At 36.3% G+C, this 19,403-nt stretch overlaps 1 long non-coding RNA gene across 1 annotated transcript; it reads right to left on the bottom strand.

Moving 5' to 3' along the window:
* Positions 1 to 324: 324 nt before the first annotated feature.
* LOC142550861 (uncharacterized) lies at positions 325 to 1,666 on the bottom strand. The gene is made up of 3 exons (XR_012821434.1): positions 1,495 to 1,666; positions 703 to 893; positions 325 to 448 (listed from the first exon to the last, which is right to left on the bottom strand). It is a non-coding gene; the product is annotated as an uncharacterized LOC142550861 (long non-coding RNA).
* Between the last annotated feature and the right edge of the window lie 17,737 nt (positions 1,667 to 19,403).

A 19,403-nucleotide genomic window follows, 5' to 3' on the forward strand; every position in this document is an offset into this window, starting at 1 on the left:
AATTTTAACACATCTAGGATATAAAGGTTTCTCGGCATCTTCAAGTAGCTTATGGAATTGGTTTGGATTCTCAGCATAACTATCATATGCATCATGTACCATACTTATATGTTCCTCGGTAAAATATTTGTGTTCATCTTGCCCTACTTGATCACTATCGTTCATTGAGTTCCCGAACTTAGATCTTTCGCCATGCCAAATCCATGTATGATATGTTAAATATATACCATTACAACACAAATGAGCCATTATAGTGTCAATATCTTTCGACTTTAGATTACCACATTTTGCACATGGGCAAGGCATTGCATTCAGATTGTTAGTGTTTCGCGATGCAAACTGCAAGAAATACTCCACCCCGACCTCATTTTCATTTGACAACCTATTCTTTGACATCCAATCTTTGTCCATTATACGTACAGCTAACCAACCAACAATGAGTCAAATCCTTCAAAACAGTTGTAAAAATATTGTTAGGTTGATGTTCAAAATAGTTGTAAACAACAAAATTAGACATCAATGTTGTGATGAATATATCAACAATGGTTGTGTTACATAGCTTCATTTGCTGTATTTTTGTGACGACGGCTTTATCAACAATGACATTAATTTAATTCGTAAATATGCAGAAACATACTTGCAAGAAATCTCTGCCACAACTTTTTTACCGACTATAAACTTGAAAGTAATCAAATTTCCTACCCCACTGTCACCTTCAATTTTGTGCACATAAAGCATGAAAAATTCATATCAGGCCCATCACGTGACACAACTACACTTGAAAAACAACCATAAAAAAGGAAATATCGCTCAAATCCGCATCAAAGAAGCTTGCTCTTGATAGCTTGCCACCTTTGAAATTGGTCAGTCGTAGTAAATACCAGTCAAATTAACTGAAATCAAACAGTAAAAACTAGTCAAATTACCAATTTGGTTTAATCAACTTGCTCAACAATTAAATAATCTATGGCTGATTACATTATGGGGTTATTTACCAAATTCAACATTGACAAGTTAAAGAACATATAAAGAAAAAGTGAAAATAAATGATTAAATGAATTGTCCTGTGATTGAAGTTTCTTGTTTTGAACCTAGAAGGCATTGTTATCCGATTTCAGTGCTTCGAATTGGCTCTTCAAGACATCATAGTCCTTCTCCAATTGCTTAGTCTTCCAACGGTTCCTCTTCTTCTGGAACCATACGAACCCTTCACAGAGCCAGCCCCCAATTTCTGGAATTTCGATCTCTATTTCTTCACAATCTGAACCAACACAGTAATGATATATGTTCCTAACAGTGAAGGTTCAGAAACATGGGAAAAGGATATGAGCTTCTGCAATACAGTTAGACGTGATCTCGTGAAATATACAAATGATCAAATTCTACAGGATCAAACCTCTGGGACATAAGTAATGATATAAAAAGAGAGAGAAAAATAAATTCATATTAAACAACTAAACGCAAAACACCCAAGAAATCGAAGCTCAAACTCACTTAAAATATGTTGGAATCGCACGCACTGGAACAACCGAGCAAAGAGGGCTCGCACTTGTTAGATCCAGGCTTGTTTCCCTTCTGTTAATGTTGCTTCGGGTTGGTGACATATTCGCCTAGCTGAGGCGGTGGTCGGAGCTACGATTACAGGAGGCGCGGCGACGAGATGGTGAGGGAAATGAACGACGAGGGAATAAAGCAATTAGGTTTTTATTTTTCTTCATTGAACACATCAGCTGTTAATATTAAGGTTGTTAATATCTGTCAAAAATTTGATGCCAAAAAAACACTCTAATCAACAACGGTTAGCGAAAACAACCGTTTTTGTTTTAAAAAAACAGGTTAATCAACAACGGTTAGCTAAAACCGTTGTTGTTTGTCTAAAAAACACGCTAATCCACAACTGTTTTCTAAAACCATTGTCGTTTGTCTAAAAAAACACGCTAATATACAACGGTTTTATAAACCGTTGTTTTTTAAACAATAAGACAACGATTTCTGAAAACCCGTTGTTGTAACTACGAAAAAGCACGCAAAACTACAACAATTTAATTTATATTTTAACAACGATTTTTATTAGCGGTTTTCCGATAAAACCGTTGTTGTTTGACAGTAGTTGAATAACAAATTGTATTGTGTGTTAATTACTATGAAATCCATGCAAATTTATTCGCATTTTCATTCCGGGATTTCTAAATTTTAGAATAACTCTCCTGGTATTTGGTGCTCGTTTTTAACCTTGTGGCACACTCTGCACTTGGAGAAAAATTATTCATCATTTCCTTTCATCCTGTTCCACCAAAAGTTTTTCTTTAGATCCTTATACAATTTCGTGCTTTCGGGAAATGGACGAAAAATTTTGTTATCGGTGTTGAATTCAGAAGCCTTTCCTTCCTTGACTTGAGCTTTGAGTTTTTTTCATGTTAGGATCTTGGTTTTGAATCATCTACACCCTTTCACGCCAACAGATTTCAACCAATACAGATGCAAGGATCATTTTTCCCATATCCTTGGGACTTAGGGTGTCAGCTACTTGGTTGGCCTTCCCTAGGTGGTAGTTGATTGTGATATCATAATCTTTCAGAAACTCTATCCATTTTGCCTCATATTCAGCTCTTTTTGTGTTAACAGGTATTTGAGACTATTGTGAGCTATGAAGATTTCACATTTAGCCCTGTAGTAGTGATGTCTCCAAATCTCAAGAGCAAACACTATAACAATTAATTCTAGATCATGCGTAGGGTAATTTTTCTCACACGGATTCTGTTGTCTTGATGTGTATGCAATCACACTTCCCTCTTGCATGTATACACACTCGAGTCCTTGATTTGATGTGTGTTATAGATGATGCAGTCCTTTCCTTCTGTTGGTAGTACAAGGACCGGAGTAGAAGCTAGCTTCTTCAGTGTTTTGAAGATCTTCTCACATTCTTCACTCTAGCTGAATTTGGAGTTCTTTTGTTTTTAAGGGATACTGCTATTAAGAAAAATCTTTCAACAAATTTTTTATATTAACTTGCCAGGACTAGGAAGCTTCGAATCTCAATTACATTGTTCGTTCTTAGCAGCTCAATGATAACTTTTTCCTTTGAAAGTTCGGCTGGTACACCATCAACTGAAACGTCTAACGGCCCGAAAATTTAAGAGTCCACGCGAACCACATGCATGAAATTATTAAATTTTTTGTGTATTTTAATTAATTGTTTTAATTGCTTGAATTAATTATGTTGTGCATATTAGCATGTTTAAAATATATTTGTATACATGATTGCATTAAAACGTATTTTTAAAGGTTATTCGAGTTGCGATCGAGGAACGGAGACCGAGGGCTGGAAAAAAAATAGAAAATGTTTTTATTAAGCAATTGTTTTTAATTATTTAAAATAAGGGTGATGCTTTTTCATAACTTGTAACGTCCCAAATTCGACGACTGTCCTCACTGTATCAAGACGAGTCTTTCCAGCGTGCTTGTGTCCTCACACGCACCCTGGGAAACTTCCCAGGAGGTCACCCATCCCAGAATTGTCCCAAGTCAAGCACGCTTAACTTTGGAGTTCTTATGTGATGAAGAACCGAAAAGAAGATGCACCTTCGTGATATGAGTAGTACAAATCAAATCTTTAAAGCCCTCTTCAACTGTACAGTCCATTACATTGAACAGTCTCGGAATCCCTCTCATTCCCGTGTGGGTCGGTTCATTCATGTTCCCTCCACCTAGAAGCCTGCCAGGAGCCGCTCATTGTCCGTGCAACTGATGGCACCGACGATCACCCCCCGCCCTCTTCGGCCCCGGGCCTCACATCAACAAAGATTATGTGACCTAGAAATGCCAAACTACCGAGCCAAAGAATCACGCTTGAGTGTCACTTTATTTCCACGACAATCCACTAAAGCGTGATTCATTGCTAATTAATTAATTCTAAGGATAGCATCGAATTCCACCTAGTTTATATGAACTAAATATGTCTTGAAATCCTAGCTTTCTATAATAACGTTGTTTTCCCGTTAAATTGGTTTACAAGATTTGCAAATCTATATGGTTTCTCTATGTTATCAAGCTTAAGTTCTAACTTCTTAGCAAATTATTTAGTTATAAATTTATGTGTAACATCACAATTAAATAACGCATATACAAGTATGTTGATGTCATTTTCGGCCTTGATGAATGCTCTCATAAATTCATCAAAGTTGTTAGGCTCAACAACAACAAGAGCGGATTGGATTTGGTTGTTCAAGTCCTTCTTCAAACAATACATCTTCAAGGTTTCGTCCACCATGATGGTTGTAGAGTTATTTCTCAAAGAATGGATCTTAGATTAATACTCCACTATGTGCTTTATTTAAATTGATGTGGTATACATGACATTCATGATTTGTAAATCCATATATAAAATAATCATTTTGTTAACACACATAATTTGTGTACGTACATTGATGAATGAAATGCACGATGAGATTTGATATTTGGATACATTGATAATATTGGAATTTGAGATTGATTCAGGGGTAAGAAATAATACTATATATGTTCAACATTATGTGGCCATCCTTCTACTGATCCTTCTCGTGCTGAGACTTAGATTCCTTTTTGGCTTGATGCCCTATCAAGACCGCAACAATTCATGACCACTATGATTAATAGGTCGAGATTTGGGATTTCATGATGCTTTGTCGATGTTATCATATGAATATTCACTTATACTTGATTGAGGCTCGTGTGTCTGCTCTAGCAACGATTCAATTAATTCTGGTATACGCTTAGTGGATGATCGATTGACATGAAACCATCATGACGTACATGCATTACATATCATACATATAATATAATTTTTATTATGATCGTTTCATACATGGTGTTTTTTCACCCAGGATGGATATTGTTCTTGTCTTTGTGTATGGAAAATAGTAGGAACCATAAGTCATCAAGAAACTAGATAGAGTGCTTTTGGAGAGAGCCATATCTGAGTTAATGTTTGACCGTCTATCCCAATGTTTATGTATAACGGGACATGTCATGATGATATGAGTTGTTTGTATACTTATTTGTTTTCATTCATGTGTGGGCATCTTTCGTACTTTAATGTTTTTAAACAAGCTTTGTATTAGACTATTTTCAGTATTACAAACCTGGAAAAAAGCCCAATGCGATAAGAAACTCTTAAAGTGGCGTACAAGAAGCAACATCATAGAAATGAGGAAAAAAATAAAGGCGGCTATGGATTTGACGTATAAGAAGAAGCAGTAGCGTAGGAAGGTGACTTGCCTTTGGAGAAGGTGAATTCTTTCTGTTTGAGGCAGTGTAAATTTAGAGTAGGTCTCTTATGAGACAGTCTCACGAATCTTTATCCGTGAGACGGGTCAATCCTACCGATATTTACAATAAAAAATAATACTCTTAGCATAAAAAGTAATATTTTTTCATGGATAACCCAAATAAGAGTCCGTCTCACAAAATACGATCTCACCAAATAAGAGTCCGTCTCACAAAATACGATCCGTGAGACCGTCTCATACGAGTTTTTGTCGTAAATTTATCTTACTAGAATAGTATTGAACTCGTCACAAGTATAGATTTATCAATTATAGATCTTCTCCCAATTGTGAATTGAGTTTGACTCATATATTTTACATCTCAATTTTTCTTTGTCCATTAGTTTGACTCATATAATTTTCCAAAATTAGACCCGCCATCCTTCAATTATTAAAATAAAGATTCCACCTTTTCGATATCACAATGTCTAAAAAGTATATAAAAAAATCTCTCACAAAATAATCTTGTAAACAATAAATAATCTCTGAATTTTTATACAAAAATTACTTAACAACAAAAATTATTTAATACGTAAAAAATGTAATTTGTGTAAATTAAAGAGACACAATATTAGGTTGCAATAATTTCTCTCGCTAGAAGAGTGATCGACATGCACATTTGAGTTGTTCTACGATTTAAACGATTTGAGTTATATTGTTATTATGAGTTATTAACTTTTGGTAAAACGACAATATTTGATCCTATAATTAATATCAAAATTAAGTCATGTTTTCGATTCTAAAAGATTACAATTAATGAAATTATTGACAAGTAGATTATTAGGGGTAGAATAATTGTCCTTGTTGAACTGTTGTATATTTTAAAATATTATACTATTACTACAAATAATAACTTTTAGTAGATCTCTCGTTATTTTATTTATTAAAATTTAGAAAAGGTTCAATTCAAAAAGTTCAAGCGATTCAAAGTCAAATTCAGTTTGTTTCTTTAAAGAATCCTTTAAAAGCTCTCTGGAAGATCTTTGATTATTGTACTCATAAATTTTGAAAATTTCAATTCAAAAAGTTCGAGCGATTCGAGGTCAAATTCTGTTGTTTTCTTTAAAGAAGGGAAAACGATTTTTTTCCATTAACTTGTCTATTTATTGGGTTTTGATTTATTAAAATTTTCAATTTTGGTTTGGTACATTAACTTTTGATTTTCAGATATTTTGGTTCAATTCTTGAGGCAACAACTTGACATATCAGCATTATCCAAAGCTATGTCATCATTTTCAGGTGTAATGTCTGTATTTTACTATGTCATGACAACAAATGGAACAAAATAGACAAAAATTATAAGTTAGAGTACTAAAATCAAATTTTAGAAACTTAATAGACCAAAACAAAATTTTAACAAATTATTACACCAAAAAAATTATTTTCTCCTTTAAAGAATCCTTCAAAAGATAACTCCGGAGATCTTTCATTATTGTATTCATTAAATTCAAAAAAGTTCAATCGATAGGCGACAAATAAGATGATAAATGATTTATAATATAAAGATAAATCAATATATTTAGGTAAAATAATAATGTATGATACTAATCTTCGGACAAAAAACAGATGATTATAAATCAACATCTTATCCTCCACGTCAAGGCTCAAGCGGTAGAGAACTCAAATATACTCATAATCAAATTCAAGCCTTGTTAACTTCAAATCATAGTATTTAACTTAAACAATTGCATTTAAATCAAAAAATTACATTTTATTCAAGAGAAATCGGAATTTGCAGGATTCGGAAATAAAATTGTTTTCAAGTTTTCAAATACTCAAATGTATTGATGGGACGTCGGGAGAAATGATCCGACTTTTATGATTCAAATATTTATTTAATAAAATGGTTATGAGAAAAAAAAGTAATTATTTATGTTAAAAAAATACACATCACCTTTATATATGGAAGCATTGGATCGTGAACTCAAGTGAGTCAAAAACTTGTGTGAGACGGTTTCACGGATCGTATTTTATGAGACGGATATCTTATTTAGATCATCAATGAAAAATTATTACTTTTTATGCTAAGAGTATTACTTTATATTGTGAATATCGGTAGAATTGACCCGTCTCACAGATAAATATTCGTGAAATCGTCTCACAAGAGATCTATCCTGAAAGTGATGTCTTTTCATTTAGTGATTGGAGGAACATCGAAATGTTATTGCTCATATAATAATCATAACCACAATTAATAAAACTATATTTTATTATTTAACATTTAATTGTCGCTTTCAATTCCTAATTAATGCATGGTTACCACACAAATTTTGGAGGAACTTTCGACGTATTTCAGCGACATGCAAGTTTTTCACATTGATTATTCGAATTTTAATTAACATATTGAATACATAAAATGTTACTACATTATTGACAAAAATCATTTGATTTGACATAAAATATTCCTACTTAATTCGTTTTTGCAGTGTAAATTCTGTTACGCAGAAATTTAATCACTTGCAAAAACAAATGATAGATAAATGTTTGCACTAAAAAATAAATTTAGATGGAAGAGTGGGAAAACCACCATGACCATGTAGAAGAAGGAAAGCAACGACATAAGCAAAAAAACACACAATTCGAACTCAGAAATATAGTTAGTTTCTGCAAATTCTTTGAAAATTCTTTAGTTTTCATCTTCAAGTAATTTATCTTTTTAGCCTAATTCCAAGAATTTTATGTATTTATCATTACAGATTTCAGAAATTTATTGTAATTTCCATAATTGTGGATTCCTAGTGATTTATGAAAATAAAATAATGTTGGGAGTTCGTTTTTTTTTTTTTCCAATGATGTTTCAAACAATTTTCTTTATTTTGGTTCACATTAGTTTAGAAGATTAAATGAAATGTCTCACACTCATTTTTCTTTAAAATATATATACTAGAAAATTTTTTTTCTTTAAAACTTTCGACCGAAATACACATATACATGAATATATATTTTTGCACCACTTAAAATAACTCAACCAACTATTTTTAATACACATATACATGAATATATACTTTTGCACCACTTAAGTGCACCATCAGTCCAGCCAGTTCAACTATCAAGTCCTCTCATATCAACATAACCATCATCACCTGCATTATTAACACCTAGTGAGCCTAATGACTCAGCAAACCTTAACCATAGTAACAAGTAATACGTATACATCTTCATGCAACAGTGAAAAATATTTTTAATAAAATATCTTTAACATGAACATATATAACTTTAAAACATTTTAATCATAAACATATAATTTTCCTTTTCATCATAAACATATACATATACATTTCCTTTAGGGTGAATTTCTTTCATTAATTGTGACTGTCCTTTCATCCTTTGGTCGATTGATCAATTTCAGCTGTAACCATGGTACCAGACGGCGAGGCAACAGTAACCACTTTTTCGTTATGTGCCTTGACTTATAGTCGACGGAGACACCAGCAATCACTATTCCATTGCTGGGCCTTGGCCTATGGAAATTTGGTAGTTGGGTTCCCACGGGATTTTGTCCCGTAAACATGTTCCACTGAGGCTTCGTCCCTCACGAATCTCCATTTCCTTATTGTCACAATCTAATCACTTCCTTCAAAATATTTTCATGGTTTTTATCACTTTATAAAAATACATTCATAAATATCATTTAATTTTTAAACCAAGCATGCAACACGCCTTTTAGCTTTATCGTTTCTCATCATAGAATTCCATAATCTTTCAAAACAAATATTTTAATCTTTATTACAGCATTCAGGACACTGTCAGGGCTCCTAATATTTTTGCAGGTGTAAAATGACCTTTTTGCCCTTGAAACCCTAACTTTCCCAATTTATCATTGGACCTTAAACGACAACCCAAATCTATCTAAACTTACCATAACACTTTAAAACACACCCATAAACATTTCTTAAACGTAAACTTAAGCCCCTTAACTAAATTTATAATTCGTTTTAAAACTTGAACTGAAGTCTCGGTTTTTACCCGAATCAACTCGAACCTTAACCAAACTTTAATCATAGCTTATTAACACCTAACCGACCCATTTTCAACCCAAATCAAGACATTTAAAATCCCTGGAAAAGCCTAACAAGCTTCTGAATTTCTGCACCTTATAAACGAAACGCTAGCCTTAACAACCGATGTATATTTTCAAGACTAGCCCTTAACCGACATGACCAAGCCCCTAACTAGCGATCCTATGACCTAGACCAGACCCCTTAGGACCCTACTGGACCAGTCCTACAGGCCATGCACAAGTAGGCCCCAAGATCGCGTGCACCCCATGACTCACGCGACCATGCCTCACGCCTATAGCCCTTTCCCTTGCACCAGCCACCCCCTTAACCCATCTAGGACCATTCTACAGCCCTCCTAGGTAACCTGGATACAGCCCAGTCAATGCTCAAAACATGTAGCCCTTGCAACACGTCCCTTGGCTTAGCCCTAACCCAAGAAAAGCCCTAGGTTCGTTCACCTCTCTTCCCTTCTTGCACAGCCCTTAACCATGCATCTAGGGGTTCCTAAACCCTCTGGACACGTAAATCAACGAAGTTATAAAAGCATGAAGTAGAATAATGTTCAGAGAGTGCCAAGGCAGGTGTCATTCGCTGCCCAACCTCAGTACTTCTTGTTCATGATAAAGAGTACACACCACTATAAAGAAGGGATGAGGTGCTTGCCAATATAAATCAATCAAATGTGCAAGGAAACAACAACGAAAATGATAAGTGACTAGTTAATTATGCGCATGTGGAGACTAATCCTTTATAGCAGCCTTTATCATAAAAATGTGGCTAATAGTGGCTTTCAAGGCGTAAATGATGGCACAATCTCGGGGTTCACAAGCTAGCCATGGAGAGTTGAAAAGCGTGAACTACTGTAAGTATCATCATGAATTGAACCATACTACTAAGACTTGGGTTTTCAAAAATATTTTGCAGGAAAGAATCAACATGGAAGATCTCAAATTCCTTGGAAAGCAAGAAACCATGAATGTGGATGATGAAACATTTCTGCCAGTGGCATTAATCAATGTGAATGTTAAAGATTTATGCAACTTGCGGAATAAAATGAGGTCAGTTGAGTACTCGGTTACTGAGAGAAAAATAAAGAAGGATTGGATTCCAAAGGGACAAATCTTTGATGCCAATGCTAATGAAGTGAGAAGACATCTTGTTCATCGCAATTATTCTAGAAATGTTGGGGGAACCATGGCCTAACAGGACGAGGAACAAACATTTCTCAAGAAGAACCATAAACTCGCAGCCAATGGATGACAAGTCTTTTTCTAACAATAGATAAAGCCGAAAATTCCATGGGGAGTCATTTGACCCAAGAATTGGGAGTTACTTTCATAGCAGACATCATGAGCGAGTGAAAAATATCCAATTGGAAAGAATGCAAGAAGAATAGGGAGTTAGAACTAGATTTTATGATGGCGTCTCAAAGTCAAATATGAGAAACTTGGAGGGTGGCCTAACATAAAAAATTACCTAGGCCATTTCACCATGACTCATAAACGAATGTTGACAAGGGAAATCCCACAACAGATGAAAAGATTCGGTTCAATTAGCATAGAATATAAGAATCAACATGAAAACTTCCCTCCGACATCCAACACTGCATACAAACCTATTTCCACTACTCAACCAACATCCAACAACCATAATGCCAAACTGATATTCTCCAAACAGAAAGAAAATTCAATGCATGCAAGTATAGTAAGTAGAATATATGTGGGGAAGGGACCCAAGTTAAGTGTAATACATAGACATGTATGCAGGAAAAGGGGTCCACCGAATTACAATGCATGCAAATGGCTGCATTGGTTGGGGAGTGTGACCTAGGTGAAATTAAACATACAAAGAGGAGATTAAAGTTACCTTTTGGCTGCCAATTCATGATCTAATGATCGATTCCTCATTAAAGTCACAAATATTTAGCCAAGTACTATGGGGGAATGTGGCAAACACTTGACCTATAGCTGTCATGGATAAAACTCACTAGCGTAGTATGCAAAGAAAGATGCGTGCAAACAAATGATTGCTTGGGAAAGAGGAGGTGACCAAAGTGAAAATGCGGAACACAAGCTTAAATAAAAGGACATAGCATGCGTTAAAGATGCATTGTCTCATGATGAGGCTACAATGGGGAGTTCGGCCAAAATATGCCCTATCAATACTCATCTCAATAGTATCTGCCACCAAAAATAAGGCCACAAAACCACTCTCATTATGCCAAACATTGGGATCTATTTGCAACAACCAAATGAGTTCCTATTATCATGGGTTGTTCAATGAAGAGGTTGAGAGCAAGGAAACAAAAATATAGGTAGACATGAAGAAAGGAAAGTTTGTACCGGTCTTCGGAAATAACAATAGATGTTGGAGAAGTTCCTGACCCAATTGGTGGTTGGCCGGAACTTGATACACGTAGAGTGAAGATAATGACATATAAAACTCCCATGTCAGACAAATAATAAGTATATATGCGAGAAGGCCAAATAATTTCTTATGATGCTCGCACACACTACTTGCTCAGGGTAAATGAATCAAAGAGCCAATGTCATACCTGACTCAGTGAGTGCAAGAGGTAAAGCCAAGGTAGTGGCAAAGACCGAGGCAGGAATAGATGTCGCAACATCAGACAAATCGGTGTGAACCATGGTAGACATGAATGGAATGAAAAACACTGATGATTAAGTCGACACAAGAAAAATGGTGAAAAATGAAGTGATCGCATTAACTACCGACCTATAATTCAAAAAAGGCCATGAGAAAATTAACTCCGTACATCGCACAAAAGCAACAAAATACATACCTATTCTCTTCGGGGTGTGTAGGAATGACATCTGGTAGACTCGAAACCAATATGTTTCTAGGATCAAAGAACGACTATATATGCATACAATAACGTGTACTTTGTTTCTATGAAGGCAAATGAACCTCAAGGTGAATCACGGAGAGCAGAAGGAGATAAAATACTATCTAATCAAGGCAACAGACAATTCCAGGTAATAATTTTTCGCACAAATACAAGTAACATTGTGATTAATTCTACAGAAAGGGAAAATTCAAGAAAAAAGAAGAAGATTACCAATAGAAGTATAAGACAAAAATTCCTATGGGCAATGGGTATAGCCAAGGATTCGACTTGGGCTAGGCTTGAATTGTCCATGACAGCCTTTCAACCGGGGCTCGAGCGAGGAGCAATAATCGATCCTGTTGGGAAGGAAGAATCAAGATTTGATTAGACTTCGGAGATAGCTATGTACGGTTTGGGACTAGTGGTGGAGGACGCGAATGTGGAAGGTAGCGAAGTCAAGGATGGTACGGAGAAACAATTTTCAAGGGAGTGGTGCCCGCGATAGTCGATCTAGGGAGAATCGCCGAAGATGAGTATTTATAAGTTCAAGAATTGCACTTAATTTATATGTTAATCTATTTGAATTATATTAATTTCGAACAGAATTACGCTTGGTTTTTTGTTGTTTTTGTGTCGTGCAGGAAATAAATCATTTTTTGGACGAATGATCGCGATTAAGAGCATGTTTTAATTGTGAACTGCGATAGACGAGAGCCGCAGCGCCACAAGGTAGCACCGCAGCGCTCATTTGTTCGAAAGACAAGCGCCTAGGCGCTGTCCAGCAGCGCCATGGTGCCTCACTGCCGAAGAACAAGCGCCTAGTCGCTAAGGAACAAGCGCCACGACGCCTACGAAAAATGGGCGCCTAGGTGCTGCACACAAGCGCCGCAATGGCGGCGAAACAAGCAATTAGGCTTTCAAATTACTGTGCAAACGCGGAAATAAAAGAAAAAAGGAGGGTTCAGAAGAAGCATAGCCGTTTTAGGGAGAAAAAGAGACGAGAGAGCAAGAGCAAACACGAGACGAAGATCCGGAGTGCGAAGATCGATCACAAATACGAAGAACGAGGAATCTGGGGACCGAGACGACACTTCGGATTTGTCATGTATTCTTTCGTTTTTATATTTTCTTATGTTGCGATGTCGAAAAATTCGAACAAGTTTTTTTTTTTTTTTGTTTGAATTTCGTTTTGAACTAATTTTCTATTCTAGAGGATGACGTTGCTTTGTCGATACGATGATTTGACGTGGTTGTTTTTATGGTTGAATTCCGTTTGCTTTAATTGTGTGTTTTTTTTTTATTCGACTACAATTTACTGGCCATAAATTGTGTGTTGTATGATTAATTCTACAACTCGGGAGATGGACTTGAATTATAGATCATTAGAGACGGATCGCTGAATGTTTATATCGTTCGGAAGACATATAACTTTAGCGAGGCCTAGGTAAGAATATCATTTGCATATATCAATTGAACTTAGATTCTTATTAGGAATGTTTGGATCGAAATTTGAATGATACAATTTATTCGTCACTTGGGAAAGGGGGAATAAAACAATTAAGTGTTCTTGGCCATTAAATAATAGGAACTCATGTGTATAAATTCAAATTGGAATAATTATCGTGGAAACTTAGTGAAATCACTCCTCAAGATATTTCCTCTCGTTGAAATTTTCTCCATTCGATGATTAGATTAATTATTTATTTGAAATTACGTTGTTTTAAACAACCCAAACCTCTATTAATTTTTCTAAATAAAGTCGTGACTATTTTAATTACAAGCACTGATATATTTTTACATACACACTCATTGTGGGAACGATATTTTAATTATATATATTAAAATTTGACAACCGTGCGCTTGCTAGCGGAAAATAACGAAACAAGTTTTTGGCGTCATTGCCGAAGATTGTCAAAATTTGAATTTATGTCAGTATTGTTACCAATTAGTTTAGATTTTAATTTAAAGTTATTTTTGTTTCATTGTAATAATTACTGATTGTTTATCTTATATGTTTGACAGTGCATGCTAAGATCGCAAAGCCCTGACTTGCTTATTTTTTATCCGGAGATCGAAAGAACTGCGAGAAGACTAAGAAAAGTGAGAAGGGAATAAATCCAAGCAACAGCCGAAAACGGAGAGAATGACAGACATAACCTGCCAGAAGCTATACCTATCAAAGATCACTTCTAACCAATGATCAACACTCATTATTCTGGCATTGCTCGAGGAACCATCAACACCAATAATTTCGAGCTGAAGCCAGATCTGATCAATATGGTTCAATAAAACAGTTTGCTTGAACTGCTACTTCTGATCCTCACGTTCATTTGAGGACTTTCCTGGAGATCACGGATACGGTAAAAATTAATAATGTTCCTGATGATATTATTAAATTGCGTTTGTTTCCATTTTCTCTCAGGGACCAAGCAAGAGGATTGCTCCAAACGCTTCTACTAGGGAGTATAACAACATGGCAGGAGTTGGCAACAAAGTTCCTTGCTAAATATTTTCCCCCTGCAAAGTCTGCACAGTTGAAGATTGAGATCAGCACTTTTAGGCAGACTGACTTTGAGCAATTATATGAGGCATGAGAAAGATACAAGGAGCTACTGACAAAGTGCCCGAATCATGGTTTTGAAGACTGGGCACATACTGAGTTTTTCTATAACGGGTTGAATGGTCAGACACGAGGAACAGTGGATGCAGTGACTGGTGGCACGATATTTTCCAAATCTCCTGATCAAGCTTATGATTTGCTTGAACATATGACTATAAATAGCTACCAGTGGCCGTCTGAGAGGTCAGGAGTAAAGAGGACAGCTGAAATTTATGCTGTGGAATCTATTACGTCACTCAATGCTCAAGTATTTGCGCTGACCATACAAATAATAGCTATGAATAAGGTGAGCACAACAGAGATTGAAGGTCTATCGATAGTTGCTGAAGAACCATCTCTTCCTGAAGAATCATCTCTTCCTGAAGAATCTCAGTACATCAACAACAGGAACTTTGGTGGCCATGGAGGATATCGAGGTAACCCTCCCCCTAATACTTATCATCCTTGGTTAAGAAATCATGAGAATTTTTCATATGCAAATAATAAAAATGTGTTGGATCCTCCACCGGAGTTCAATACATCCAAGGGTGAAGGAAAGCCTTCGTTTGAGGATTTGGTAGGAAAGTTTGTTACTGAATCTGGAAAATGGATGGCGAGGATTGAGTCTCTTCTTGATAATATGCAGACGCACATAGGAAATATGCGTGCCATGATGAAATCTTTGGAGACGCAAATCGGACAGTTGGCTAACGCATTGAGAGATCAGAACGGGGGACAATTTCCTAGTAACACGAAATTTAATCCAAAAGAGCAGTGCAAGGCAGTCACTTTGAGGAGTGGAAAAGAATTGGAGGTACAAAGGCCCAAGGAGAAAACAGAAAGTGAAAAGACAGTTGAAGAGAATGAGTTTGGAGTAGAAAGGAGAAGAAAACAGAGGAGTCGGAGGTTGAAGTTAAAGTCGAACGACCTCTTATATTGAAGCCAACTCTTTCATACCCTCAGAGGTTCAAAAAGAAAAATTTGGATGATCAATTTGCAAAATTCTTATAGATTTTTAAGAAGATACACATCAACATACCATTTACTGATGCTTTGGAGAAAATGCCGAATTATGCAAAATTCATTAAATATATGATGTCAAAGAAGAGGAAGCTGCATGAGTATGTGACTGTAAAACTGACTAAAGAAGCGCCATTCTGCAAAAGAAGCTGCGACAAAAATTAAAAGATCCAGGGAGTTTTACTATTCCTTGATTTATTGGTGGTTCTAAATGTAGTAGATATTTATGTGATTTAGGAGCAATTATTAATTTGATGTCATCTTCTATTTACAGGGAATTGGAGTTTGGAGAGGTTAAACCAACTACTATCACCTTAAAGCTTGCAGACAGAAGTCTCATGTATCCATGTGGAATCGTTGAGGATGAACTGGTAAAAGTGGATAAGTTTATTTTTCCTGCTGATTTTTTGATTTTAGATATGGAAGAGGATCGTGATACCCCATTAATCTTTGGGAGACCTTTCCTGGCGGCTGGAAGGGCATTGATAGATGTACATAAGGGTGAACTCACCTTGAGTGTTGGTGGAGAAGCAGTCATTTTTAATACCCATCATGTCATGAAGTGATCGAATGAGGTAAGTACTTGTAAAAGCATTGATATTATAGACTCATGTGTATCTCTTGATTGTGCAGAAACTAGGGATCCTTTGGAGATTTGTTTGATAGGTGCTGCAGGAACTGCTAATGAAGATGATTGTGAAGTGAAAGAGCAACTCATGGCTCTTGATGGATTGCAGAAAGATAGAACAAACGATGCGCCACTTGAGAAGTTGAATGTAGATGAAAAAACTGAGTTAATACTATCTACCCCTGACTTGAAGGAACTGCCAAGCCACCTTTGCTATGCAATTTTAGGTGAGAAGTCGACATATCCGGTAATAATTTCTTCCTCCCTTTCTTGTGATGAAAAAGATAAATTATTGAGAGTGTTGAATTAGCCCCACAATATGAGGGGAATTAGCCCCACAATATGCATGCATAAAATTTTGATGGAGGAGTCGTATACTCCTTATGTGGATCATCAGAGGAGGTTACACCCAGCGATGAAAGAAGTTGTAAAAGATGAGGTACTGAAATTGTTAAATGCTGGTGTGATTTATGCTATTTCTGACATTAGTTGGGTATCTTTTGGGCAAGTTGTACATAAAAAGGGTGGAACAACTGTGGTTAGAAATAAAAATGATGAACTAATATCTACTTGTACTGTAACTGGCTGGCGAGTATGTATTGATTATAGAAAGTTGAACAATGTCACACGTAAAGATCATTTCCACTCTCTTTTATTGATCAAATGCTTGATAGACTTGCTTGTTATTGTCATTATTTCTTTTTAGATGGTTATACATGTTATAACTAGATTGCTATAGCGCCAGAGGATCAAGAGAAGACTACTTTCACGTGTCCTTATGGGACGTTCGCTTTTAGGAGAATGCCTTTTGGGCTATGCAATGCTCCTGCTAATTTTCAGAGGTGCATGATGGCCATATTCGCAGACATGGTAGAGGAAATCATGGAAGTCTTCATGGACAACTTCTCGGTATTCGGCTCTTCATTTGATCATTGTTTACATATCATATCCCTTGTTTTGCAGAGATGTCAAGAAAAGAACATAGTTCTTAATTGGGAGAAATGTCACTTTATGGTTCAAGAGGATATTGTTCTTGGACATAAAGTGTCTTCAAGGGGATTAGAGGTAAACCAGGCTAAAGTCGTTGCAATCGAGAAACTTCCTCCACCAAAGAACATCAAAGGAATAAGGAGCTTTTTAGGTCATGTGTGGTTTTATCGTAGATTTATCAAATATTTCTCTAAGATCACTAAACCTCTGTGTAATTTGCTTGAAAAAGAGTCTACTTTTAACTTCGATGATGATTGTTTGCAGGCATTTGAGAAGATCAAAAAGTCATTAGTGACTGCACCTATTATGATAGTGCCTGACTGGAAGGAGCCTTTTGAGCTAATGTGTGATGCGATTGATTATGCAGTGGGTGCTGTCTTAGGCCAAAGAAGAGCAAAGATGTTTAGGGCGATCTACTACCCAAGCCGCACAATGGATGCTGCACAGCAAAATTACACTACGACTGAGAAAGAGATGCTTGCAGTAGTGTTTGCCTTGGAAAAATTCAAGCCCTATTTGATTGGCACAAAGATAGTTGTTTTTACTGACCATGCAGCTATTCGCTACCTATTCCCCAAGAAGGATGCAAAACCACGCTTGATAAGGTTGATTTTGCTACTACAAGAATTTGACTTCGAGGTCAAAGATAAGAAAGGAAGTGAGAATCAAGTGGCAGACCATTTGTCGAGACTTGAGCTGGAGGAGGAAAGAAGAGGGGGCTATACATGAAACATTTCCGGATGAGCAACTCTTCGAGGTAAACTCTTTATTTCCTTCGTTTGCATATATTGCAAATTTTTTGTCTTGTGGTACCCTCCCTCCAGATTTGAGCCATCATCAGAAAAAGAAGTTCTTTCATGATATCAAAATTTTCTTTTGGGATGATCCTTTCGTGTATAAGAGATGTGCTGACCAAGTTATTAAAAGATACGTGGATGGTATCGAAGTAAAGGAAATTCTGGAGTAATGTCATTCTTCACCATATGGTGGACATTTAGGGGCATCACGAACAACGGCTAAGGTATTGCAGTCTGGTTTTTATTGGCCTAATTTGTTTAAAGATAGCTATACCCTAGTGAAATCATGTGATAAATGCCTGAGGTCAGGAAACATATCTAGGCTTCACAAATTACCACTGACAAATATATTGGAAGTGGAAATTTTTGACGTCTGTGGCATATACTTCATGGGAACCTTTCCTCCTTCTTTTGGTAATTCTTACATTTTGCTAGCTGTGGATTATGTCTCAAAATGGGTGGAAGCAATTGCCACCAATACTAATGATGCTCGTGTTGTAGCTAAATTCGTGCATAAGAATATCTTCACCAGGTTTGGAACGCTGAGGGCCATCATAAGTGACGAAGGTACGCATATTTGCAATAAAATTTTCAACTCACTTTTGGTTAAATACAGTGTGAAGCATAAAATGGCACTAGCATATCATCCTCAATCGAATGGACAAACTGAAATATCCAACAGGGAAATTAAACAAATATTGGAGAAGACAGTCAACATTAACCAAAAGGATTGGGAACTCAAATTGGATGATGCGTTGTGGGCATACCGCATTCAAAACACATACTGAGATGTCTCACTATAGGCTAGCCTTTGGGAAAGCATGCCACTTGCCGCTAGAATTTGAGCACCGAGCATTCTGGGTAGTTAAGAAGTTGAACTTTGGCTTGAAAGTTTCTGGCGATGTCAGAAAGTTGCTGTTAAACGAAATGGAGGAATTCCGCAATGACGCATATGAGAATGCCAAGATCTACAAAGAGCAGATCAAGAAATAGCATGACAGAATCATTGCACGAAGGGAGCTCCAACCGGGACAACAAGTACTATTATTCAATTCTCGTCTGAATTTGTTTCCTGGTAAGTTGAAATCGCGTTGGTCAGGGCCATTTGCTATGGAGACAGTGTATCCTCATAGGGCTATCGAGCTAAGGTGCAGTGATGGAAGAACCTTCAAGGTGAACGGACAGCGGGTTAAGCAATACTGTGGGACTGAAGTAAG

Source organism: Primulina tabacum, chromosome 7, assembly GCF_025594145.1.
Source record: "Primulina tabacum isolate GXHZ01 chromosome 7, ASM2559414v2, whole genome shotgun sequence".
Classification (NCBI taxonomy): Eukaryota; Viridiplantae; Streptophyta; class Magnoliopsida; order Lamiales; family Gesneriaceae; genus Primulina; species Primulina tabacum.